Raw genomic sequence first — 25,872 nt, forward strand, 5'->3', positions numbered from 1 at the left:
ACCTCTGCTGCAGTCCCAGGCCCCCCCACGGCAGCCCCAGGCTTCCTCACCACACAGAAGCCTGAGGTCTAACTTCGCCCCCACCGCCGCTGGGCCCACGCTCAGCGCCCGTTGTTTGACCACCACGGCCGCCATCTTCCCACGCTCAACACTGCCTCCTCCCCACACTTCCTTGCTACCAACGCTGCATTCTGCCAGGACTCATGGCTGCCACCGTCACAGCCTCCCTGCTGTTCATGGCCGCCCTACTCTTCCTGGCCGTGGCCGCCGCCCCACTCTTCAGGGAAGCCCCACTCTTCATGGACTCTGCCTTCGCCAATGTCCAGAATTCGTAGTTGCTACTTCTGCCGCTTGGTGACGCAGCATGTACTGCGCAAGCGCCACACGCCCGGCCCCGCCCCTTCCTCCTGGTCTCACTCGCCCCCCTCCTACCTTCACTTTCACCTGTCCCGTGGACGCCATGGAGTTGACTGTCGGAGAGCTTTTCCCTTCCCACTGACCCGGGGGCATAGGGCCCTCTTCTGACATCTCTAAGTAGTAAACTTCTACTTCATAGATGTGGTTCAGTTGCCTTGACTCACACTGAATCTAACTTTACTGATGGTCAGAACTCTCCTAGAGCGGCCACCTGGTAGGAATAAGCTAGAAACAGATTAGACAAGTCTCCAAGGCATCTGGAAATCTTAATACGTGTCCTGTAAAAGGAACACCTGGTCGTTGGCTGCATACTCCCCTGGGCCCTCCGTTCCCTCTGTGACGTGTCCTGCCTGGTGGCCAGGGTTCTGTGTGAACTCCTGCATGCTCCTAGACACGGTGTGTACTGCAATGTCACTAGATGGTGGACAGTATCATTCCCATCCTCTGATGGGACCACTGTTGTATATGCAGTCTGTTGGCGACTGAAACATTGGCACGTGGTGACTGTTTTCTTAGAAGTTCTGTAATGGAGGTTAAAAGCTCCCAGGTGTGTGAGTATCCAGGCCATACCAATTGGGGTTGAGTGGTGGAAACAGGCCCTCGGGGCACATGACTTTCTGTAATTCTTCTCTGATCATTTTCAATGTATGTATATACTGTATTTATTCATTCCCAAATGAAAATTGTGTTTAGAGACATCACAGAGAACAGGACAAAACTATCTGAATTGTTTGTTATAGCCTCCTTTAAGTCAGAAGTTTGTGTTGCTTGTGTTTAACTTCCTAATTCTCAAATAAGAGTTTTTGAAGCTGCTGATCCTTTCTTCCATAGTACAATGGTAATTGATAAGACAAACAATCATAGTTTCAATTATATACATGCATATTTAGAGATGTTTTTGAATATGTATTTTTGGCACAATCCACCCTAATTGATCCTTCGAGCTGTTAAAATTTCTTGTTTCACAGTATAGTTGAGAGTGCTTTCCAACACAGATTTTCAACTCTTTCATGTTCATAGAGACAAAATATATTATAAAATCTCCTTTTGTTGCAGCTATACTTCACAATAAAAACAATCTACACACCACTTGAATATCCCTATTTTGAATTTTTTATGTGTTTGTACATAAAGATTGAAATGACAACAAAGAAAACTAGGTTAAAGTAAATGTCAAAGGGGCCAGCACTGTGGTGCAGTGGGTTAATGCCCTGGCCTGACGCGCAAGCATTCCATATGGGTGCTGGTTTTAGTCTCGGCTGCTCTACTTCCAATCCAGCTCTCTGCTATGGCCTGGGAAAGCAGTAGATCATGGCCCAAGTCCTTGGGCCCCTGCACCTGTGTGGGAGACCAGAGGAAGCTCCTGGCTCCTGGCTTCGAATCGGAGCAGCTCCGGCCATAGCATCCATTTGGACAGTGAACCAGCAGATGGAAGACCTTTCTCTCTGTTTCTCCTTCTCACTGTCTGTAACTCTAACTCTCAAATAAATAAATAAAATCTTTTAAAAAAAAAGTAAATGTCAAAGCACATTGTCATGCTCTAGTACTTAACAATCTGATTAAAGAAAAGTTAATAAAAGTCATAGCTTTTTAAAATTACAATTGTTTGAAATATTAATTTTTAATAACTTACATGTGCATGAAACTTTTGAGGACCTTCCTCTTACATACAATGGTAGAGCAAAGCCTGAACATCTGCATATTGTAATAAAAGGATAGAAGTGCACTATGCATGAAGCACTTCACTAAAGAGCCTGAAGGCATAAGATTCTAATGTTAACAATTTGGAAAAGAGTGTCACTGGGCCAGCATTGTGGTATAGCAGGTTAAGCCATTGCTTGCAAAGCCAGAGACCCATATGGGTGCTAGCTCCTTTGTGGCCACTCCACTTCTGATCCAGCCCCCATGTGTGAGGCCTGGATGAAACTCCTGGCTCCTGGCTTCAGTCTGGCCCAGCCCTGGCCATTGTGGCCATTTGTGGAGTGAACCAGCTGAGGGAGATTTCTATCTCTCTATTTCTCCCTATCGCTCTATAAGTTTGCCTTTCAAATACACAGATAAATATTTTAAGAAGGAAAAGAGTGGCATTTTCAAACTCAAAGAGAAAAGGAGTTTGCCTACATTTTATATGGTAGTTGATATGGCTACATTATTGGCTGCACTTGTTAATTCTAAATCACTATACATACATTCTGAAGCAGAATTATGTGAAGGGAATTAAGATTCTCACTGTTAAGGAGGGAGTAGAGATGATGAGTAAGGAAGAATAAAGCATGTAATATTGAACTAAATATATAGTATAAATTCATGTTTTCTTAATATAGATATGTTACCAAAAGCAAGGTAAAGTTTCTCTCTGCTTGCAAACCAATATTTAAGAGTCAAGAACTGATGCATGAAAGCAGGTTAATTCAAGAAGCCAGAAATGTTGGGAGAAGGAGCATGTGATTTTCACCAAGACAATCGCAGCATCTCAGGGTAGCAGGATTGTTTCAGATGAGACCAGAATGGGGAATCAGGAATAAGGGGTATCAATGATAGGCCCTGCTGCATGTTGGGCTCTGGCCAGAAAATAAGGGGGCTGGTCAGAGTCAAAGAGGTTAAGTTTGAGCCTGTAGTCACAAACCCCAGCCTCTGGTCCTGCTGACTGGGGTAGGCTATATTACTTGGCAAATTCAGCTGAGTTTCTCAAGATCATATTCTAAAATCCTTAAGCAGGCATAACTTGTTTCTTAAGCATAAGTTTAGTCACAAAGACAACAGTTTTTACAAAGCAAAATGGAGTCATCTGGGCTATTATCACAGTTAAAATGCTACATGTAAAATCTTTACTGCTATGTGTATTATAATGAAGAGTAAGATTCTGGTGTTTTTTTTTTTTTTAATTTTAACTGGGGCATCTTTGAAGCCTCACCCAAGGGACTTCTACTACTTTTCTACATCTAGGGAGGCTGTTAAGAAAACCCAAGTGTTCCTTCTTTGCACCAGTAGGAGTTCAAGTCAAACACAGGTCCTTCATCCCAGCCCAAATTGTAACCCTTACAAAACCAGAAACAAATCTCCTTCCCCTGCTATTTCAAGTTATGTGTTTGAACCTCCTGGGAAGCCACTCTTCTCTCTCCAGAAATTCATTTTGTGTGAAATAACACATAACAAATTCTCATAGTCTCTTTATGTGTGTGTGTGCACACATGGAATCATTGTTCTCCATATCCAAACAAATTTTGAGAGTCATGTTTGTTTCTACACAATGGCAATAACATGTATCCACATAGGTTACTTAATATGGTTACTCCTGCTATTAGCTGAGTGGGCCTAAAAGTAACTTGTTCTCTGTAACAACATGCATACCTCATAATCCGATCCTCAAGTCTCATGCCATTCTCCAATTAAAGGCACCCAAACTCTTCAGGTGAATGACTGAGTTAAGATGAGGCAAGTAATATACAAAGTAAGCCAGGAACATCTTGCAGCACTAGAAATAAAGAAGTGCTAAAAAGAAATGGTTGTGAGTATGGCCAAGGATACAGAAACCAATTGAAAAACCTCCTGATGGCCAAAGTTGGAATATGTCCATAAGAAAGTAAATGAAATATCATTGGAATATACCCAAGATATAAAATAGCTATCTATAAATCTATACTTATAGAAACAACTGGATGCATAAATAATATGACAGAGTATAAAAACCCTATGCAGAAGAGTTTAGATAATTTACATGTCAACTCTGCTGTCATGGAGAAATTACAGCATTCCAAACTGCTAGTGTAAGCTGTTCAAAATAGTCTTCATCTAAAAGTAACAGATGTAGCCAGTGTTGTTGTGCAGCAAGTTAAGCTGCTGTGAGCAATGCTACCATCCCATATTAGAGTACTGATTTGATTCCCAGCTACTCCACTTCCAATCCAGCTTCCTGATAATATGCTTCCCCAGGTTGGGGATGGGAAGGGCAACAGAAGATGGGTCAAGCATTTGGACTCCTGCCTTCAATGTAAGAGACCCGGGTAGAGTTCTAAGCTATTGGCTTCAGCCTATAGTAACCTTGGCTGCTGCAGGCATTTAGGGAGTGAAATATTTCTGCCTATTGCCAAGTTGGTCCAGCTACCCCTGTGTGTTTGGAGATAAAAATCTACTCAGAGACAGATTCAGGTGGAAACAACATGAGGGCCAGGGGACTGCAGATTCACAGGTCTGAGCCCTGCCTTTCAATGTTCATATACTTTTATTTGCTTTACATGGATCAGGGTTGAGGGTCAGGTAGCCCAAACAATCCCTTGTGTAGGCATATCTGTTCCCTAGGGCTATGGCCTTTTGCATGCTCTAGGTCGGCCTCTGCAGCCACAAGTCTTGCCTGTTTCTCCCTGCCTCCAACCTTTCACATACATTTTAGAAAACCAAGAATTTTTCAGAAGTGGTTGTTAAGAGAATGACAAGTCAGCTACTAAAATGTTCAAAGCACGAGGGAGGGAGTAGTTGGTGATGGAATATGATGCCATCACCTTCAATGGCTTCCAATATCTTTATTGCTCATCAATGAAGTTTGATACTGTTTGTCAATGAAATATTTTCATTTTTCCCAACTTGAACTCATTCATCAATTCAGACTCTTAAGGAAGAAGCTTGAATAATAGAAAAAGTAGAAACATGGTAATATGTGGCCTTACTATTTCCCTGGGAGCTATATCACAGTGCTAAGATAATGTCCAGCACCTGGTATTATCACATAGATACTCAATTAATATTTATTGAATGGCTTTATGATGACAAAAATGTCAAAATAACCTAAGTGGCCAATAAGTTTAACCTAGCTATGTTTAAAAAGTTATCACCTATCTATTTAATGGAACATCACAGAGTCATAAAAAGTATGCTTCCAAAAACTATGAATATATGACATGAAGTGGTGTTTAGTCTGGTGATTAAGGTGCCTGCAACCCATATCAGAGTGTCTGGGTTCAAGTTGCACTCTAGCTCTTGAGTCCAGCTTCCTTAGCCACAGGTGATGGATTAAGTAATTGGATCCTTACACATGAGAGATCTGGAAAGAGTTCTTGGCTTTTGGCTTTCACCCAGCTTATCCTGCATTGTTGCAGGCATTTGGAAAGTGAACCAGTGGATGAGAGTGCTCTGTTTCTGTCGTGTCTCTCAAATAAATAGTAAACATTTTTAAGAGCCAGGATAAAACATTGTAGACACATTATATCTGTGTGAAAAATCAGGATAAGAAAAGGGGTCAAAACTATAAAAGCTGTGGCTTTGGGGGCTGGCACTCTGGTGTAGCGGGTAAAGCTGTCACCTGCAGTGCCAGCATCCCATATGGGCTCCAGTTCGAGTCCCAGCTGCTCCACTTCCAATCCAGCTCTCTGCTATGGCCTGGAAAAACAGTACAAGATGACCCAAGTCCTTAGGCCCCTGCACCCAACATGTAAGACCCAGAAGAAGCTCCTGATTTCAGCTCAGCCCAGCTCCAACCCTTGTGGCCAACTGGGGAGTGAACCAATGGAAGGAAGACCTCTCTCTCTTTCTGCCTCTCTTTCTCTCTCCGTGTAACTGAGTTTTGAGTAAATAAATAAACTTTAAAAAAGAAAAATAACTGTGACCTTACCAAGCTCACAAAATCTTGGGCATTTTTTTTTCTTTTTACGTCAATGTAATACAGTGTGGTTCATTTTGGAAAAAAGGGAAATGCTGAAAAGATCAATAAGAAAAAAAAAAAAACAGTACCTCCATCATCCAGAAATGCTGCTACCAATACCTAAATAGGTTCTGCTTTGTGTCTGGCCTTTCCCCACTAAGTCTATTCATTGATATAATCTATTTATGCACAACAGTGTTTAGCATTATAACTTGTTTGCAGCTTTCACTGGAAAAAATAAAGAGCCATATCTTTACTCAAATTCAAAAACCTCTTGGGGAAGAAGCTATTGAAGAGGGGAAGCCTGCTGGAGAGTGGAGGTGTGGGAGGGTTAGGTCCACCTCCAGTGAAGACTTCAGAAATCTGCCCCCGTGAGGACTTCTGGAGAAGCTGTTCTGCAGGGGCTTAACGAAGTGAAACCTCTGAGTTTTCCACTAAAATGATGTAATCGCCATCCGGAGGGCCAGATAGGCTGCAGCATTCCTGACCTCTGCAGTCCATCCTGCACAAAAGTGACTGCACTCTGAACGGGGGCTGTGGAGAGACCTAGAGAGGTGTCCTCCCCTTTGGAAGTCTCACACTCTGAGCTCTGGGCTGACGCACTGGAGGGTGCAGCTGAAGCCCAGGATGGCTGTGCTAGGGTGCTGAAGAGGGAATTTCAGGGCCCATTGACGGAGTCTGGGGTTCCTTGTCCAGGGAGCTTTCCCAGAGCTGACCACAGAAACCAACAGATGTCGGATGTTTAGAAAGACACAGGTGGATGCTAGGAAACTGTATATGGCAAGGAGGAAACAAAACAGCGACCACCATGAGAAAGGAGCAGGCTGAGGGCTTTCCTAGTGGGCTAGTGAATGGGGCGTCCCGGTCCGGCGGCAAGTGCCCCTCGTGTGACTGGGATACGTACGAGATGCGTGATGGGCAGCAGCGGGGCCCAGGTCAGAAAAGCGGGGATGGAGAAAGGTGGGGCCATGCACCTCTGGCGGGCGCTTGACCCTTTGCTCCCATTACGGTGCCCACGATTTCCTTCTTTCCTTGAAGAACACCAGATTCGGTGGTGGCAGAGGGCAGGGGTCTAGGGTGCGCGGGCATGCGACCAGAGGGACAGGATGAAGTGAGCGTCCTGTATCGCAGGGGGTTGGGCGCCGGACTGGGGGTGGGTAGCAAACTTCAAGGTTGAGGACGGGAGCTGCCGCCTGGGGTAGCCCAGAGACCCGGACTCCCAAGCAGGCTGGCGCTGCAGTCGCCTCCAGTGACAAGGCCTGAAGCCAACTAGGGACAACCCGCAGTGGAGCCCAAGGGTTCTGGCCTCCCTCTGGGGCCCGAGCCCGCCCACTGCCAGCCGGAAATGAAAACCGCCTAGGCAGGGACGCGCGGAGCTGGGGTGGCCGGGGTCGCCAGGGTGTCCCAGGCCCTGCGCCGCCCAGGAAGCTGGGTGCTGCGGAGATATGAGTGGGACACAGCAGCCAGTCCTGAGTGGGCAGGGGGCCGTTGGAGGCGACACCGCTGGGATTCCGAGTCTGCCCTTCCTCCAGCTCCTCCCCGCTTCCCTTTCACGTGCGAGGACGCCTCTCGACGTTATCCTCATCGCCGCGGACCTCATCCTTCCCGACCCTGAGCCCAGCCCCGGCATTCTCGCGCTGGGCCATGCTCTGCTCAGCCCATCCTTTGTCTCCTTCCCTCAGACTCCCTTTCCGTTTCCTGTCTCCGGTCCCCATGCAAACTCAACTCTCTCCCGTCCCCGCCTCCCCACCACCCTCGCTCCCTTCTTCCATCACAGAGCTCCGATCCCTTGTTGGGTACAGTTACATGGTTCCCGTATCTGTTCCACTATCTCCGCCTCTGGCCATCTTCTAACCAGCGTCTGACACAGACGTCCACCTGTCCCTCGCACCAGGGCAGCCGGCGGCTGTGAGCGCACCTGTCGGCATTGTCCTCGCTCTCTTCAGCGGTCACAGCTTGCAGGTTGATGTCTGCCGGCCACAGACAACACTGTAGCCACTGTCATGGGCAGAGCTGGAGAGACCCAGGTCGTGCTTTGGAGTGAAAAGCATCTCTATGGCCCTGCCCCAGAACCGGATCTACTCACTGCCAGGAACCTGGAATCATCTCCAGAGTCCACATCTCAGGGAGCCTTACTATGACCCAGATTCTCCTCTCCCATATCTATCTGTTGTAGTTGATGACTGCAGCTTGCACTGTGACCTGGGCCACGATGCAGCCTGCTTCACATCTTCTTAAAGGTACCTGCCCCCAAACCATTGACTCCCTATTCCTCAGCCCTACGCACCCATAAGGTCAAGCCCCAGAACAAATGTTTAGGGAACGAGACTCGCTGTTCACATTTTATTTTGCCAATAGCAACAGGACAATGCCACAAATCGGCAAACCCCACCCCAGCCCCAGCATTCCACTTTGCCTGTCTTGTTTTTTTTTTTTTTTTAAGATTTATTTATTTATTTAAAAAGCAGGTTTCAGAGAGAGAAAGAGAAAGGTCTTCCACTTGCTGGTTCACTCTCTGAATGGCTGCAACAGTCCGAGTTGTGCTGATCTGAAGTCAGGAGCCAGGAGCTTCTTCTGGGTCTCCTACATGGGTGCAGGGGCCCAAGGACTTGGGGCATCTTCCACTACTTTCTCAGGAGGTAGCAGAGACCTGGATCAGAAGTGGAGCAGCCAGGACTCAAACCGGCACCCATGTGGGGTGCCAGCACTGCAGGCGGCGGCTTCACCCACTGCACCACAGTGCCAGCCCTTTGCCTGCCTCTTGCTTCATCAACTTTACCCCTCCAAGTCTGATTCAGGGAGTCTGACATGTTGTTCCTCAAGGTGCTTGACAGGAGACCTGAAGCTTGACAATAATCTGGAGATCGGGAGACATGAGGAAAGCAGAAGGTAAAAGAAAGAGAATGGTTTAGCCTGGCAAGGGAGGCTGGGGTGGGGAGTGCTGCTGGGAGACGCTTGTGTTGAAAGAGGCTCTGTGAAGAGCCTTTCAGTAACTGACTCTCTGAGGGGCAGGTTGGGCAGATTCTGTAGCAGGGGGAAGTTCTGCATGTAGAGAAGGGAGCAGACAGGGCAGTTTGCTCAGTCAGCTGTGGGTGTTTGAGACTATCAGAAGTACTTCAAAAGTTCATGGAAAATGGAGTTAAAAAAGAAATTTACTTTCATACAAAAGGTTTTGAAAATCAAGCATAAATTTTTCATCATACACATTTTCCATGAACTATTTGAAGACCTCCGCATACATACTTGAAGGGCTTCAGTGAAATAGGTCAGATGTTTTCTGAGAACTGGGATGGGAAAGTAGTCCTGATGACCTTTCAAGGTCACTCTTTTTTCAATGCTTGTGAGTGTTTCAGACATCCCAGAAATGGTTCTGAAGGCATTGGCAGACATCATTTTTATTCCTCAACACAACCCTGTGAAGTGTATTCCTATTTTGCAGGTAAGAAAACAGAGGCTCAGAAAGGTTATAGTCCCCTCCACCACCCCAGAACACCACCCCAGAATGCCATATCACCTTGGGGCAGGATTCTAGTATGAGCCACACACACAGAGCCTTGGGTCCAGAAGGCCTGGCAAATGGGGCCCATACAGGTCTTTGAACAAGATGTGAAGGGCCATCCTGTAGTGGGATTTTTGTACAGAGATGAGACACCAAAGCCTTTAACAGGAAGTATTTATTATTGTTTATTCCAGCAAAAGGCCCAGGTGGATTTTTATCAGGATGGAGAGCAAAGGTTCTGAGCCAGGGTGTACTGGGAAAGAAACATGGGGAAAGAATTTCCCTTTGAGGCCAGCCTGATCAGACAAAAAAGCAGAAGGAAAAAGAGCCAGGCATTTCTGACAATTTCTCAAAACACAGATGCTAACAAGGATCCTAGTGCCTTTGGAAGGATTCAAGCCCTGCATTGTCATGGGCTAAATCTGCCAAGAGGATTCTAACCCGCTTGTGTAGCCTACCTCAGATTGGCTAATCAGGGGCTGGTGGTGTGGCACAGTGTGTTAACGTCCTGGCCTGAGGCGCTGGCATCCCGTTTGAGCTCTGGTTCGAGACCAGGCTGCTCCACTTCTAATCCAGCTCTCTGCTGTGGCCTGGGAGAGCAGTGGAGGATGGCTCAGGTCCTTAGGCCCCCACACCCATGTGAGAGACCCCAAGGAGGCTCCTGGGTCCTGGCTTCAGATTGGCACAGCTCTGGAAGTTATGGCCAATTAGAGAGTGAACCATCAAATGGAAGACCTCTCTCTCTCTCTCTCTCTCTGCCTCTCCTTCTCTCTCTGTGTAACTCTGACTTTCAAATAAATAAATAAATAAATAAATCTTTTTTAAAAAATTGGCTAGTCAAACCTCATGCTAGGGCACTGCTTTATCTTGTAGGTGAGGGTCTTCAGATTCCAGAATCTAGCATTACATGGATATTTCTAGACCACACTCAAAAATGATTTATAGCCATACAACAGTGGTCAGTGCACTTGCCTCTGCTGAGACTTCTTAAAAGCAAAAATTCTCAGTGTAGCCACTGGATATTTTGAGGGGCAGGGATGCTGGACCAGTTGCAACAGCACCAAGGCTACCTCAGTGAGGCCTGAACTCCCACTCTTGGTAGCATGAACGAGATAGTCTAGGCTCTCTGCCATTGTCCTTTGCTCTGTTCATGAGAAACTGGAGAGTTTGAAGATCAGGAATTCTGGAGGCATGCAAATACCAAATATTACCCAGTCAAAATTTTGGTCCCAATTTCCAATGTGTTCTAAGAACTGCACCAAAAATTGTTATGCAAAGTATTGTATTGCAAATAAAACAACTTTGGTAAAAAAAAAAAAAAAAAAAAAAAAAAAAAAAAAAAAGCAGAGCAGCCAGGATTCGAATTGGTGCCCTTATGGGATGCTGGCACTGCAGGAGGTGGCTTCACCCACAATGCCACAGCACTGGTCTGGGTATTTTCTTATACACAGTTTTAGCTTCTTTGTCTCTCTTCTATGGATACATGCATGCATTTTGGGGGGTATTCCAATGCTTCATGGTGGCTGCAGGAGATGATACAATATTGTGCATGCATACATAGTTACTGATGATGTTTTCTTTTCCACACACATACTGAGTGTTACACTGTCTAGCAAGGGTTAACACCATCCCTTAGTGCTAATAAGCAGGAACCCAAGCAGATAGTAAATCCACAGACAAGAAGATAACAATTACATTTCATTCCCAGGACAAGTTCCTCCCTTTGTCTTCTTCTGAACTTGGGAAGGCCTCTACCACAACCTTAATCATGTTAGTTAGAAACCATTTTAACTAAAAGACAAAAGACCTCTACCATGACAACCCATGTCCCACATCCTCCCCAGATGAGCACATCTGTACTATTCAGCCCCCTGCCAGAATAGAAGCCTGTGTAAGTGTGACAAATGTGGTTAAGGCCACTGTTAGTGCCCACCAGGTATACATAATGGTGACTGTGAGTACAAGGCTGGACTCTGGGAGCAGGCAGAGTGAGTGCTGGGCCAATGGGCTATGTGGAGTAGTTAGACCAGAATCTGGTGATGGAGTGAGGGAAGAGGCAGGGCTGTTGAGAGGGTGGAGAATGAGGGGAGACCCAGCTGGGTGTATCCTAAGATAAAATCCCAGAATGCATGCCAATGTCCCCAGCTCATGCTTTCTAAGTTTTCTTTGGTACCTTCTGAACCATGTCTCGAAGAACAATCTGTGGGAGCCAGAGATAGAACAGACACAGGTGGAGATACAACAAACACATGTGGAGATAGAGCAGACACATGTTGAGGAGACTAGGTTTCCTTTTGTCCTTCCAGAAAGCTAGCCAGTGACATTAGAGAATTCCACATGGCAGCCTGATGCCCCTTGTCTGAATAAGAGGCACCCCTCAGGCTAGACTTGTTTTCATTTATTTCTCAAGCTCTGGCACCTGTGAGACTAATAACAGCACACTGAAACTGAGCCTTGCTATGGAACAGATCCTGTGCTGTTTGATGTTGGATTATCTCATTTAACTCCCAAGATTTGGAAGCTGGGTACTGTTTTAAGTAAGGTATCTGAAGCTCAAAGAGAGTGACCTAATGTGATTCAGCTAGAAATTCTAGCAGGATGCTGTGGTCAGGACACTGCCCAGTGTTGGCCACTTGGCATCAATGTCCTGTTCTACCCCAACCTCAGCTCCCCATGACAGAATGGCAGGAGTGTCGCTCCCCCTCTTCGCGGAGGAATGACACAGGACCCTGCGCTGTTCTTTCGTCTGCTTGGCCCTTCCCGGGTTTGCTGCTGGTCCTTCCTGGGTTGGCTGCCGTCCCTCCCACCTCTGTGGAAGGGCGGTACCCCCTGCCACTTTCCCCACTTCCGCGGGGGAGTGGCACACCGCCGGCTGGCTCTCTCGGGGGCTGCTCAGACGTTATCCGGATGTTCCCCCTTAGATGTTTCTGGTGCATGTTGTCTCTCTCCTCCTTTATAGTCCTCTTCCACCAATCCCAACTCTGCTACCCACATGCCGAGTACGCTGTTCTCCTCCAATCAGGAGCAGGATCAGCTCCTGCAGGTTACTGGTCGAACTGGAGGCAGCTGTGTAAAAGTTGTTTACTCCTCTCCCAGTGCCATATTGTGGGAGAGCAGATGCATAGAATAAGTCTTAATTCCAGTAACTTAGTCTAGTCTGAGTTGCTCCCCACACAGGAGGTGTTGAGATGTCTGAGTCTGCGCTCACATGCACGTGCCACTGCCCAGAAGGCTTTGTGGAAAATGACAAATGTAGGCAACTATTTGATGTGGCCATGTGTCAACGGTGCCACCTGCCTTGATGTCATAAACTGCTTCCCCTGCCTCTGCCCTGAAGGCCTTTGTGGACACTTCTGCCTTCTCAACAGAGAAGAGCCTGCGTGGGGATCAAGCATTTGACTTTCACTCCCTCTGCCCCAATGTCTATGGGGGCAAGACTTCTGAGACTGTCTTACTTGCCCCAAACCCCTCACCACTGTGGATACCCCTCTAGGGACCACCTTAGCACCTGTCACAGGATTAGCTACCCGCTCCCCCACACTATGGGGACTGCTCTTCCATGGATCTCAGTGAAGGAGTTGGTGTTTAGGCAAAGGTCTGGGCTAGGGGTCTAATCTGGTTGCCTTGATGGTGTTTGGGGCTCTCACTGCTGCCCTGGTCCTAACCACTATGTTGCTGAACCTAAGGGTCTATCATCATAGTGTCTTAGCCCCAGGCCCTGAGGCTATACTGGCCTACATTATGCCCTGGTATGCTAGACCTAGGAGTGTCAGGTTGGCAGCTGTCAGCAGTGCTCTCCCTGCCAACTGACCTGCCCTTGAGCCTGGAAAGACCACAGCACTGTGATGGAGGGGAGCTTTACAGGCCCTTCCTCACCTCCTCCATCCTGAGGCTGGAGAGATCCCTTCTCACCAGCCCCCAGCTCTGGCACACATACTAAGGGGGCTTCAGCTCATGTCAGAAGTATTTTGTTTTTAATACACAAAATGCAAGATGGGAATTTCATCAAAAATAAAATAAACAGGTGGGCTCCTGTCTCAGAAACCCCACCTTGAGTGTCAGCTGCAAAAAAGGGCAGAGCAGAGGCCTGATTCTGGGGAAGCCTCTGGGTTCTGCCCACTGAGGAGTGGTTTCCCAAGAGGAAACCAGGATGCCATTTTCCTCTCTGGGGAAATGAAGAGAGCTGGAGCCACAGAGGAGAATGCAAACCTGCAGTCAGAACCTCTGTGCTGGCCCAGCTGTGGACAGATGGAGATGAGAACCCCATAGCATGGGGGATGGGGCTCAGGGCCCTCAAGGAGAGTGGTGGGATCCCTGCTGGCTTCCCTTTATCTGCTGCTTGGACAGCAAATGGGGATGGTTGTGCAGGGCAGTAGTGAATCCAGCACCGCACCCTTCCTGCTTGTAGCACTAGTACCTGGTCCAAGTTCAGGATCAGGTTGAGCCTCTGGGAGCAGATGGTCAGTGGGTAAGCAGGCAGGGCACAGCACTCTACAGCAGAAAACTGAGCAGCTTTATCTCTTCCTGCTGTTCCCTTTGCATAGAGCACAGATTTTTCTTCACCTTATTGCTTATTTGTCCTCATTTTATTGCTTTGTGCTGTAGGAAGAACTACAAAGTTGCTTTCTATAATGTATATATGTTCCTGATGTGTTTGAAGAACTTCAAAGGTTTAGAAAGAAGCATTAGAAATTTAATAACTTGTTATTGACATAATTATAGAACAATCATGATAATCTAGTTAAATATACATATATATTACATATATTATTTGTTTTTGTTTTTTTTTATTTTTCTCTTTGCATTTTATTTGTATTTACAAAAGGATGAAAAAATGACATTGTTATAATCTTTTAATAGCATTAGTCCACTCTTTCATAAAGTGTCTAATTATAAGTGGATCAGATGCAAGTATTTGGGAATATTAGAAGGTCTATGAACCCATAAGTAAAAATCAACAACTGAAATCATTACAGATTAACTGTGAATGTTCTCATATAATAATGACTTCAGGAAAACTCTTTCTTTAAAAGATTTATTTATTTGTTTATTTATTGAAGAGTCATTCATTGATTTGAAGAGCAGAATGAGAGAGAGAAAGAGAGAGAGAGAGGGAGAGAGAGAGAGATTGATTTTCCACCTGCTGGTTCAGTCCCCAAATGGCCCCAGTGAGTGCAGATGGTACTTGGGCCATCATCTGCTGCTTTTCCCAGGCCATTAGCAGGGATCTGGATTAGAAGTGAAGCAGCTGGGGCTGGCACTGTGGCATAGCAGGCAAAGCCCCTGCCTGTGGTGCCGGCATCCCATTTGGGTGCTGGTTAGAGTCCTGGCTGCCCCACTTCTGATCCAGCCTTCTGCTATAGCCTGGGAAAGCAGTGGAAGATACCAAAGTGCTTGGGCCTCTGCACCCATATAGGAGACCTGGAAGAAGCTCCTGGCTACTGGCTTCAGATTCTGTGCACCTCTAGCCATTGCAGCCATATGGGGAGTGAACCAGCAAATGGAATACCTCTCTCTCTCTCTCTTTCTGCCTCTGCCTCTCTATAACTCTGCCTTTCAAATAAATAAATAAATATTAAAAAATAAAAAAGAAGTGGAGCAGCCAAGACACTCATATGAGGTGTCTTTGTATGCTATGTCACGATGCTGATCCCCCAGGGAAACTTGTAAAAATGTTCCTTTAGCAGGAAGTCTAATTCATTTTAGAACTTTTAAAATAAAATGCAGAGGGCCGGCACTGCAGCTCAATAGGCTAATCCTCCACCTAGCGGCACCGGCACACCGGGTTCTAGTCCTGGTCAGGGCACTGGATTCTGTCCCAGTTGCTCCTCTTTCAGTCCAGCTCTCTGCTATGGCCCGGGAGTGCAGTGGAGGATGGCCCAGGTGCTTGAGTCCCTGCACCCCATGGGAGACCAGGAGAAGCACCTGGATCCTGCCTTCAGATCAGCGCAGTGCGCCGGCCGCAGTGCACCACCTGCGGTGGCCATTGGAGGGTGAACCAATGGCAAAGGAAGACCTTTCTCTCTGTCTCTCTCTCACTGTCCACTCTGCCTGTAAAAAAAAAAATGCAGAGGCTGGCATTGTGGCATATGCCTTTTGTTTAAGATTTATTTATTTGAAAGGCAGTTACAGAGAGAGGGAGAGATGGAGGGAGAGATTTTCCATCCACTGGCTCACTCTCCAATTGGCCACAATGGTGCAGGGGCCCAAGGACTTGCACTGTCTTCTGCTTTCTAAAGCAGATTAGCAAGGAGAGGGATTGTAAGTGGAGCAGCTGGGACTCAAACTGCTGCCCATATGGGATGCCAGCACTGCAGGCAATGTCTTTACCACTATGCCACAGCACCAGCCTCAATAAATAAGTCTAAAATAAAATAAAATAAAATAAAATATAACACAAATACCTTACTTAGAAGAAAATGCTTTTTCAAGTTGCCTATCTTACAAATAAAGCATTCAATGTCTAAGTCATATGGACTGAATAAAGGCCCAAGTTGGTTTTTGTTTGTTTTTGACAGGCAGAGTGGACACAGAGAGAGAGAGAGACAGAGGGAAAGGTCTTCCTTTTCCATTGGTTCACTCCCCAAATGGCTGCTATGGCTGGCTGCGCCAATCTGAAGCCAGGAGCCAGGTGCTTCTCCTGGTCTCCCATGCGGGTGCAGGGTCCAAGCACTTGGGCCATCCTGCACTGCACTCCTGGGTGACAGCAGAGAGCTGGAGTGGAAGAGGAGCAACCGGGACAGAATCTGGCTCCCCAATCAGGACTAGAACCTGGGGTGCTGGCGCCACAGGTGGAGGATTAGCCTAGTGAGCCACGGCGCCAGTCAAGGCCCAAGTTTTGCTGAAGAAGAGTTTACTTGTGTAGCCAGCATAGGAGGTAAGGTTACTGCTCCAAACCACATCTCTCCCAATAGCTCAGGGAAGGACTTACCATAGATACAGAAACAAAAGCTGGGGGACATTCATTCAAGAGAGGACTTGGGCTTTGGGGAGTGGTCTTGGTGCTTCTCTCATTGTGCATTTGCAGATTCCCATTGGGTCTGCTCTTGTGATCATCAACATCACAAAACTTACCACTGTGAGACTTGGGAGCATCTATCCTGAGGAGTTACTTTTTGAAAGAGACAGTAACTTTCCTCTAAGAAAGAAATTTGCCTGTGTTTAATGATTGTAACAGTGTTGAGGAAACTGGTTTCCTTTTGCAGGCAGGACAAGGGAAGGGGACTCAATGGAGGAACTAGACCTCTTGTGTTTAGGAGGACCCTGTGAGAATACTACTTCAAGAAGTAGTATTGGGCCAGCACTATAGCGCAGTGGGTTAATCCTCCACCTGCAGTGACGGCATCCCATATGGGTGCCAGTTTTAGACCTGGCTGCTCCTCTTTCCATCCAGCTCTCTGGTATGGCCTGGGAAAGCAGTAGAAGATGGTCCAAGTGCTTGGGCCCCTGAACCCACATGGGAGATCCAGAAGAAGCTCCTGGCTCCTAGCTTTGGATCAGCACAGCTCCAGCTATTGTGGCCACCTGGGGAGTGAACCAGCAGATGGAAGACCTCTCTCTGTCTCTACCTCCCTCTGTAACTTTGTCTTTTAAATAAATAAAATAAATCTTTAGGCCGGCCCCACAGCTCACTAGGCTAATCCTCTGCCTGTGGCACCAGCACTCCGGGTTCTAGTCCCGGCTGGGGCACCAGATTCTGTCCCAGTTGCTTCTCTTCCAGTCCAGCTCTCTGCTGTGGCCCGGGAGGGCAGTGGAGGATGGCCCAGGTGCTTGGGCCCTGCATCTGCATGGGAGACTAGTGGGACGTACCTGGCTCCTGGTTTTGGATTGGCGCAGCACACCAGCCGTAGCGTCCATTTGGGGGGTGAACCAATGGAGGGAAGACCTTTCTCACTGTCTCTCACTGTCTAACTCTGCCTGTCAAAAAAAATTTAAAAAAGAAATCTTTAAAAAAAAGTATTATTTATTTGTTAATTCATTGAGTACATCTCTCCTTAGTGTTTTCCCTGTGCCAGACCTTTTGAGGCATGTAGAGGTGAATCAGAGAGAAGCCTTTTATCAACCTGCAAGAGACCTCTATACAAGTAGATAAATAAAGAGGAAATGGGTTTCTGGCAACAAGCACTACAACTTCTTGTGAATGTCTTGGAGATTTATTAATCCCCCAACCTTTCAGTTAACTCTGGTTTTTTATCTTATTTTACAGTAGAATTGCACAGGGAGATATTTGAAAAGATTCATCAGAAAGTTGGAGATAAAATTGCTTTATGCACAGTTTTTACTGAAAAGTATAAATAACAGTGGAAATGATTTCTACTGGCAAGTTTATTTATGATAAAAAATAAGACCTACATATGTATCAGACATAAATTTTCATGTTAATCAAAAAAACCTTTAATTTCTTTTGCAAAGATGGATTTATTTATTTATTTATTTATTGGAAATAAAGAATTTCAAAGAGAGGAGACCCAGGTAGACAGGTCTTCCATCTATTGGTTTACTTCCCAAAAGGCCACAATGGCCAGGGCTGGGCCAGGATGAAGCCAGGAACTAGGCACTTCATCCAGGTCTCCCATATCAGTGGAGTGAGCCATCTTTTTCTGCTTCCCACAGCATATCAGTAGAAAGGTGGGTTGGAAGTGGAGCAGCTGGAATACAAACTGTTGCCCATATGGAATGAGAACATCATAGGTGGTAGCTTAACCCACTATGTCACAACTGTGCCAGCCCCAAATCTTTAATTTCTATCTTAGAAACAATTATTTTATACTTAATTTTTCTTTTTTAAAAAGATTTATTTTATTTTATTTGAAAGACAGAATTACAGAGAGAGGTAGAGACACAGAGAGGTCTTCCATCTGCTGGTTCACTCCCCAAATGGCTGCAATGGCAGGACCTGATCCAATCCAAAGCCAGGAGCCAGGAGCTTCTTCCAGGTCTCCCACATGGGTGCAGGGGCCCAAGGATTTGGGTTATCCTCTGTTGCTTTCCCAGGTATATTAGCAGAGAGTTGGATCAGAAATGGAACAGCTGGGACTCGAACCGGTGCCCATATGGGATGCCAGTACTGCAGCCTGAGGCTTTAACTATGCACCACAGCATTGGCCCCTATACTTAGTTTTCTTTTCTTGAAGATGTATTTGTTTATTTGAAAGTCAGAGTTACACAGAGAGGAGAGGCAGAGAGAGAGAGAGTGGTCTTCTGTCTGATGGTTCACTCACCAGTTGGCCACGACAGCTAGAGCTGTGCTGATCCAAAGCCAGGAGCCAGGAGCTTCTTCCAGGTCTCCCATGTGGGTACAGGGGCCCAAGGACCTGGGCCATCTTCTACTGCTTTTCCCAGGCCATAGCAGAGAGCCGGATCAGAAGAGGAGCATCTGGGTCTCGAACCAGCACCTATATGGGATGCTGGCACCACTGGAGACAGCTTTACCCACTATGCCACAGTGCTGGCCCCTATACTTAGTTTTTCTGACAACTCACTGTTCATGAATTCAATGAACCTCCTCTGGGATTGGTGTCACACTACCTCAGTGATATGGAAAGATCTTGGAGGGCCTTTTCATTTATGGCAGTGATTGGGGAGCACTGCTGGCACTAGATGGTCATTATCAGTGCCCAGGACACTCCTGCACTTCATGAGTTCTCTACTGCTGCTGTCACCAGTTACTGCAAACTGAATGCCTTGAAGAAATACATTGATTTCCTTGTGGTTAGGTAGGAGTCCAATAAAGACCTCATGTGTTTAGTATCTAAGCAAGGGTATGGCTGCATTTCCTCCCAGAGATTTTACAGAATTTATTCCCTTTACCAGCCTCACAGGAGTGGGGAAACTTTTTTTTTGCCATGGGCCATTTGGATATGTATAATTCATAAGCCATGAATAATTAGCAATGTAAAAATTAATCTGCTGTAGATTTATTGACTTTCAAGTCCCTCCTGTGGTTGCCTTTGCAGGGCCACACCAAATGATTAGATGGGCTATATGTGGTCTGAGGGCTTCCCATTCCCCAATCCTGCTCTGGAAGATGCCCACCTTCCTTGGCTAGAGGATTCTCCCACCATTTTAAAGGCAGAAAAAATATCTCTTTTAAAATCTTGTTTAATTACCATTTTACAATGACATTTAAATGAGAACTGGTATACATATAACTAATCACACATTTCCCTTGCCTTTTAACATTCACCCAATCTAAACACTCTCCTCTGTGGTGGCTCTGGTATATTCTCTCTCTCTCTCTTTTTTCTTAAGATTTATTTATTTATTTGAAAGTCAGAGTTACGTAGAGAGAGGAGAGGCAGAGAGAGAGAGAGTGAGAGGTTTTCCATCTGCTGATTCACTCCCCATTTTGCCACAATGGCCACAGCTGTGCCAATCCAAAGCCAGGAGCCAGGAGTTTCTTCCGGGTCTCACACGTGGGTGTAGGGGCCATCTTCTACTGCTTTCCCAAGTCATAGCAGGAAGCGGGATTGGAAGTAGAGCAGCTGGGTCTTGAATTGGTGCCCATATGGGATGTCAGCACTTCAGGCCAGGGCGTTAACCTGCTACGCCACAACGCTGGCCCTGAAAAAAATATATCTCATTTTCCTTCTGTAGTCAGGTCACATTCTGAGCACAATTGGGAAAGATTTTTTACTTTTACAGACCTCTGTAATTTAAATTGCCCCACCTATAGTCTCCAGGTTAATTTCCCTTTTCAGGGAATTAGACACAATCACACTTGCAATCCATTTTGCCATATAGGGTAACACGTTCACAGGTTTAGAGGATTAAGACATGTTCAAGGGAAAGGCTGCCTGTTAATATGCCAGAAAGAACTCTCACTTTTTTTAAAGATTTATTTTAATTATTTGAATGACAGTTACAGAGAGAGGTACAGCCAGAGAGAGAGGGAGGTCTTCCATTTGCTAGTTCACTCCCCAAATGACTGCAAGGGCCAGAGCTGAGCTTATCTGAAGCCAGGAACTTCCGCCAAGTGTCTGACACAGGTGCAAGGGCCCAATGACTTGATCTATTTTTTGCCTTCCCAGGCCATAGCAGAGAGCTGGATCAGAAGTGGAGTAGCTGGGGCGGGTGGGGGGGGGCGCTGTGGCATAGCAGGTAAAACCGCCACCTGCAGTGCTAGCATCCCATATAGGTGCTGGTTCGAGTTCTGGCTGTTCCAACTCCAATCCAGCTCTCTGCTATAGCCTGGGAAAGCAGTAGAATATGACCCAAGCCCTTGGGCCCCTGTACCTGCATGGGAGACCTGGAAGAAGCTCCTGGCTCCTGGCTTTGGATCAGCACAGCTCCAGCCATTGTGGCCATCTGGGAAGTGAACCAATGGATGGAAGATCTCTCTTTCTCTCTCTCTCTCTTTTGACAGGCAGAGTGGACAGTGAGAGAGAGACAGTGAGAAAGGTCTTCCTTTACCATTGGTTCACCCTCCAACGGCCGCTGTGGCCGGCGCACTGTGGGCTGGCGCACCACGCTTATCTGAAGCCAGGATCCAGGTGCTTCTCCTGGTCTCCCATGCAGGTGCAGGGCCCAAGCACTTGGGCCATCCTCCACTGCATTCCTGGGCCAGAGCAGAGAGCTGGACTGGAAGAGGGGGAACCGGGACAGAATCCAGCGCCCCAACTGGGACTAGAACCCCGTGTGCTGGCACCATAGGTGGAGGATTAGCCTTCAGCCATGGCTCCGGCTCTCTCTCTCTCTCTCTCTCTCTCTCTCTCCTCTTTCTTTCTTTTGTAACACTGACTTTCAAGTAAATAAATATTTTTTTAAAAATTTGTTTTATTTATTTGAAAGATAGAGTTACAGAGAAAGGTAGAGGCAGAGAAAGAGGTCTTCCATCTGCTGGTTCACTCCCCAGTTGGCCACAATGGCCAGAAATGTGCCAATCTGAAGCCAGGAGCCAGGAGCTTCTTCCAGGTCTCCCACATGGGTGCAGGGACCCAAGGACCTGAGCTGTCTTCTACTGCTTTCCCAGGCCATAGCAAAGAGCTGGATGTGAAGAGGAGTAGCTGGGTCTTGAACCAGTGCCCATATGAGATGTCAGTACTTCAGGCCAGCCTTTAACCTGCTGTGCCACTGTGCCAGCCCCAATAAATAAATATTTAAAAAAAAAAAAGTGGAGTAGCAGGAACTCGAACCAGTGCCCATATGGGATGCCAGTGCCACAGGCTGGGGCCTTAACCTGCTGTAGCACAGCTCCAGCTCCTTTCACTTTTTTTAATGGCCTTACTGCTGAGGAACAATTCAATGGGAGGGCAGAATACAGAGTCTCGCAACCAAATTGAGTTTTTAAATTTGCATTCCAAATGACTTTTATAACACTCAATATTTCTTCCTATCTTCAACTATTTTATAGTTTGTGTCTGAAAGAGGTTAAAGTGGCGACATTAAATGATGAATCATCATGACACTCTGCTACTGTCACAGCCTGTGATCCTTGATGTCCACTTGGTGTCATGTTCCATGGATTCCTCCCACCTGTCCTTGAAATGTATGTACAGGACAGACTAGAAATAAAGACAGAAAAGGGAAGAGGGCTAAATCTGAGGCAGTTGTCCTTCATTACCTAATTCCAGTGTAATGTATTTGTATTCAATCCAAGATTGTCTTAAAAAAAGAATTGTCTAGGGGCCGGCAATGTGGTGTAGTGGGTAATACTGCCGCCTGCAGTGCTGGCATCCCATATGGGCGCCAGTTCAAGACCCAGCTGTTCCACTTCTGATCCAGCTCTCTGCTATGGCCTAGGAAAGCAGTAGAAGATGGCCCAAATCCTTGGGCCCCTTCACCCATGTGGGAGACCCAGAAGAGGCTCCTGGCTCCTGGCTTCAGATCGGTGCAGCTCCGGCTATTGCGGCCAATTGGGGAATGAACCAATGGATGGAAGACCTCTCTCTCTCTCTCTCTCTCACTCTCTCTCTCTCTCTCTGCCTCTCCTCTCTCTGTGTACCTCTGAATTTCAAATAAATAAATAAATCTTTAAAAAAAACAAATTGTCTAAATTTCAAGTGCATCTCTAAATGGTTACCATCTCTGTTCTTTCTGATGCCATATCAAAAAGAAATAATTGTTACATGCTTCAAGATGATGCTTAGAGGAGAATATTCTAGGTTCTTATGGAACATGAAGTCTGAAACAGAAACTTATTGGTCATATAGATGATAGTATGGCCATGTATTTTCCGTGGTTCACATCAGAATTTTCCTGTGTTTTTCCTTAATTACCTTCTGTTGGGCTCATCAAATTTTGAGTTTCAAAAATTTTGTTTACTTTAGAAACAAAGACTCAGAGAGTTCCCATCCACTTGTTTACTCCTCAAATATCTACAGTGGCTGGCCAAATTAAAACCAAGTGCTGGAGGGGTCCGGCTTTGTGGCATAGTGGATAGGGCTGCTGCCAGTAGTGCTGGCATCCCAGTGCCAGTCCTGGCTGCTCCACTTCCCATCCAGCTCTCTGCTATGACATGGGGAAGCAGTAGAAGATGGCCCAAGTCCTTGGGCCCCTGCACCCATGTGGGAGACCCGGCAGAAGCTCCTGGCTCCTGGCTTTGGATCAGCACAGCTCCAGCCATTATGGTCATCTGGAGAGTGAACCAGTTGATGGAAGACCTCTCTCTCTGTCTCTGCCTCTGCCTCTCTGTAACTCTGCCTTTCAAATAAATAAATAAGTCTTTAAAAAAAAGTGCTGGGAATTCAATACAGATCCTTCCCCTGGGTATCTGGAACTCAATTACTGTCACCAGTGCCTACCAGGGCTCACCCCTCCTGGAATCTGGAGTTGGAAGGCATAGCTGGATGTCAAACCCAGGTACTCCAATGTGGTGCACAGACATCTTAACTATCACCTTAACCATTAGGGTGAATGGCTGTGCCCATAAACTATCTTAAATATTTTATTGTGGTACTTATATTGACTATTTATAGACTGAATTATTTTCTCCCCAAAATCCATTTGTAGAAACTCTAATCCCCAAATGACTGTATTTGGAGATAGGGTCACCAAATGGGCAATTAAGGCTAACTGTAGACCTTTGTGTGAGTCCTAATGCAATTCAACTGGTGACTTCATAAGAGATATACCAGGAATGAGATGATGCAGAAAAAAGACCAAGAGATTACATGGTGAGAATTTGGCTATCTTCATACCAAATAGAAAGGCCTAAATAAAAACCAAGCCAGCAGGCATCTTTCTCTTTGACACTTAATTTTGAATTTTAATTCTCCAAAACTATGATAAAGTTAATTTCTGTTACTCAAGGCACCCAATCTATGTATGGTACCGTATTATGGCTGCTCTAGCAAATACACTGCTTTGGGCCTGGCATTGTGGCATAGCAGGTTCCTGCACTACCAGCATTCCATATAGGCACCATTTTTAGTTCCAGCTGCTCCATTTCTGATCCAGTTCCTTGCTTATGTGCCTGGGAGGGCAGTAGAAGATGGCTCAAGTGCATGAGCCCCTGCACCCATGTGGAAGACCTGGATGAAGTTTCTGGCTCCTGGCTTCAGCTTTTTGAGAAGTGAATCAGCAGATAGAAATCTCACTCTCTCAGCCTCTCCCTCTCTCTACCTTGCAAATAAAATAAAATAAAACTTAAAAAAAATACACTGCTTGTTGCATTAATTTTCTCTGAATGACATGATAATTTTATTCATTAATTTGTTGATAATTGCTCTACTGATTTAAAATATGCATAATTTATCATAATATTCTTGGAGTTATACTGTGCTACTTCACATACAATATAGTAATTATTTAATAGAATAGTTCTTTCGACATCTACATATTGTACTATTTCATTATAAACATACCTATGTTTACATATTAAGTCAATATATGTGTGCCTTAATGTGATACATATTGCTTCAAGTAATCATCTATGCTTTAAATTAAGAGTTTAAAAAGGTATATAGTCTCTTATCTTTAAACACATACATGTTTACATTTTTTTATCCTGATACTTTCCTGTACAGTCATTTCTTTTAACCTGGAAAACTTCCTTTAGCATTCTATAGTGTAGTTCTACTGATAATCAATTTAGAGTTTTTTCATTAGAAAATGTCTTGTTCACCTCATATTTCAATGTTTATTTAAAAATCACAGTCACACACACAGGGAGACAGATTTTTATTCACTGGCTCAGTGGCCTACATTCCAGCTGGGCAAAGCTAGGCTGAAGCTAGGAGGCTGGAAATCAATCCATGTCTCCCAAGAGTGTGGCAGGGGCTCAAGTATTTGGGATATCACATGCTGCCTCCCTAGGTGCACACTACTCAGAAACTTCATTAAAATCAGAGGTAGGGATTGAACACAGGCAGTCAAATACAACATGTGGGCATCCCAAGCAACAGCTTAGTGCATTGCACTATGATATCCACTCCTGTTCACCTCACATTTTAAAACACTATCTAGAAATACTGAATCAGGGATGGGAGGAGATGTTATTTGAATACTTTGAAGGTGTCATCTCATCATTTTTGGAGAGAACTCAGCTATCATTTAAGTCTAGTTGTGCCTAGTGTGTCACAAGCTGAAATTTCTCTCACTGCTTTCAAGACCTTTTCTTTGTATTTGGGTTTCTTCAGTTTGTGGTTTGCCTAGAATCATTTTCTATCTTTTCTGAATAAGGAGTTGTTGGACATTTTGATGAGATAAATTGATGTCTTTTGGGGCTGGTGCTGTAGCATAGAAGGTTAATTCTCCACCTGCAGTGCCAGCATCCCATATGGGCACTGGTTCTAGTCCTGGCTGCTCTTCTTCCAATCCAGTTCTCTTCTATGGCCTGAGAAAGTAGAAGATGGCCCAAGCTGGGCCCCTGAATCTGCATGGGAGACCCAGAAAAAGCTCCTGGCTCCTGGCTTCAAATCAGCTCAGCTTCAGCCTTTGTGGCCATTTGGAGAATGAACCAGTGGATGGAAGACTTTTCTCTCTTTCTCTCCCTCTCACTGTTTATAACTCTGGTTCTCAAATAAATAAAATGTTTTAAAAAATTGATGTCTTTTACAACGCTTGGGAAGTTTTATCCATGTCTAAAAATACATTTTGTGATTCATTCATTCTATTTTCCTCCCAAAGTCCAGTGGTATGTATGAGAATATTTCAAAAAAGATTGTGGAAAGTTGAAATAAAAAATGAGGTTGTTTTGCTGTAAGAAATTTTTTTTTGAAATCCATACATACAAGGAGTTTTTGAAAAGTTCATTGATGAGGACAATGTTATGGCAAAGCAGGTAAAGCCACTGCTAGGGACACTGGCATTCCATGTCAGAGTGTCATTTGGGCACCAGCTTCTCTGCTGCTGATCTAGTTCTCTGGTGGTATACCTTGGA

The 25,872-nt window shown here is 45.6% G+C and overlaps 1 long non-coding RNA gene across 5 annotated transcripts in view; it reads left to right on the top strand.

The window, feature by feature from the left end:
• Positions 1-25,872, top strand: part of LOC103346222 (uncharacterized) — a 78,836-nt gene that overhangs the window by 15,347 nt on the left and 37,617 nt on the right. The gene's annotated exons all lie outside the window — the stretch shown is intronic.

This window comes from Oryctolagus cuniculus, chromosome 13, assembly GCF_964237555.1.
Source record: "Oryctolagus cuniculus chromosome 13, mOryCun1.1, whole genome shotgun sequence".
Lineage (NCBI taxonomy): Eukaryota > Metazoa > Chordata > Mammalia > Lagomorpha > Leporidae > Oryctolagus > Oryctolagus cuniculus.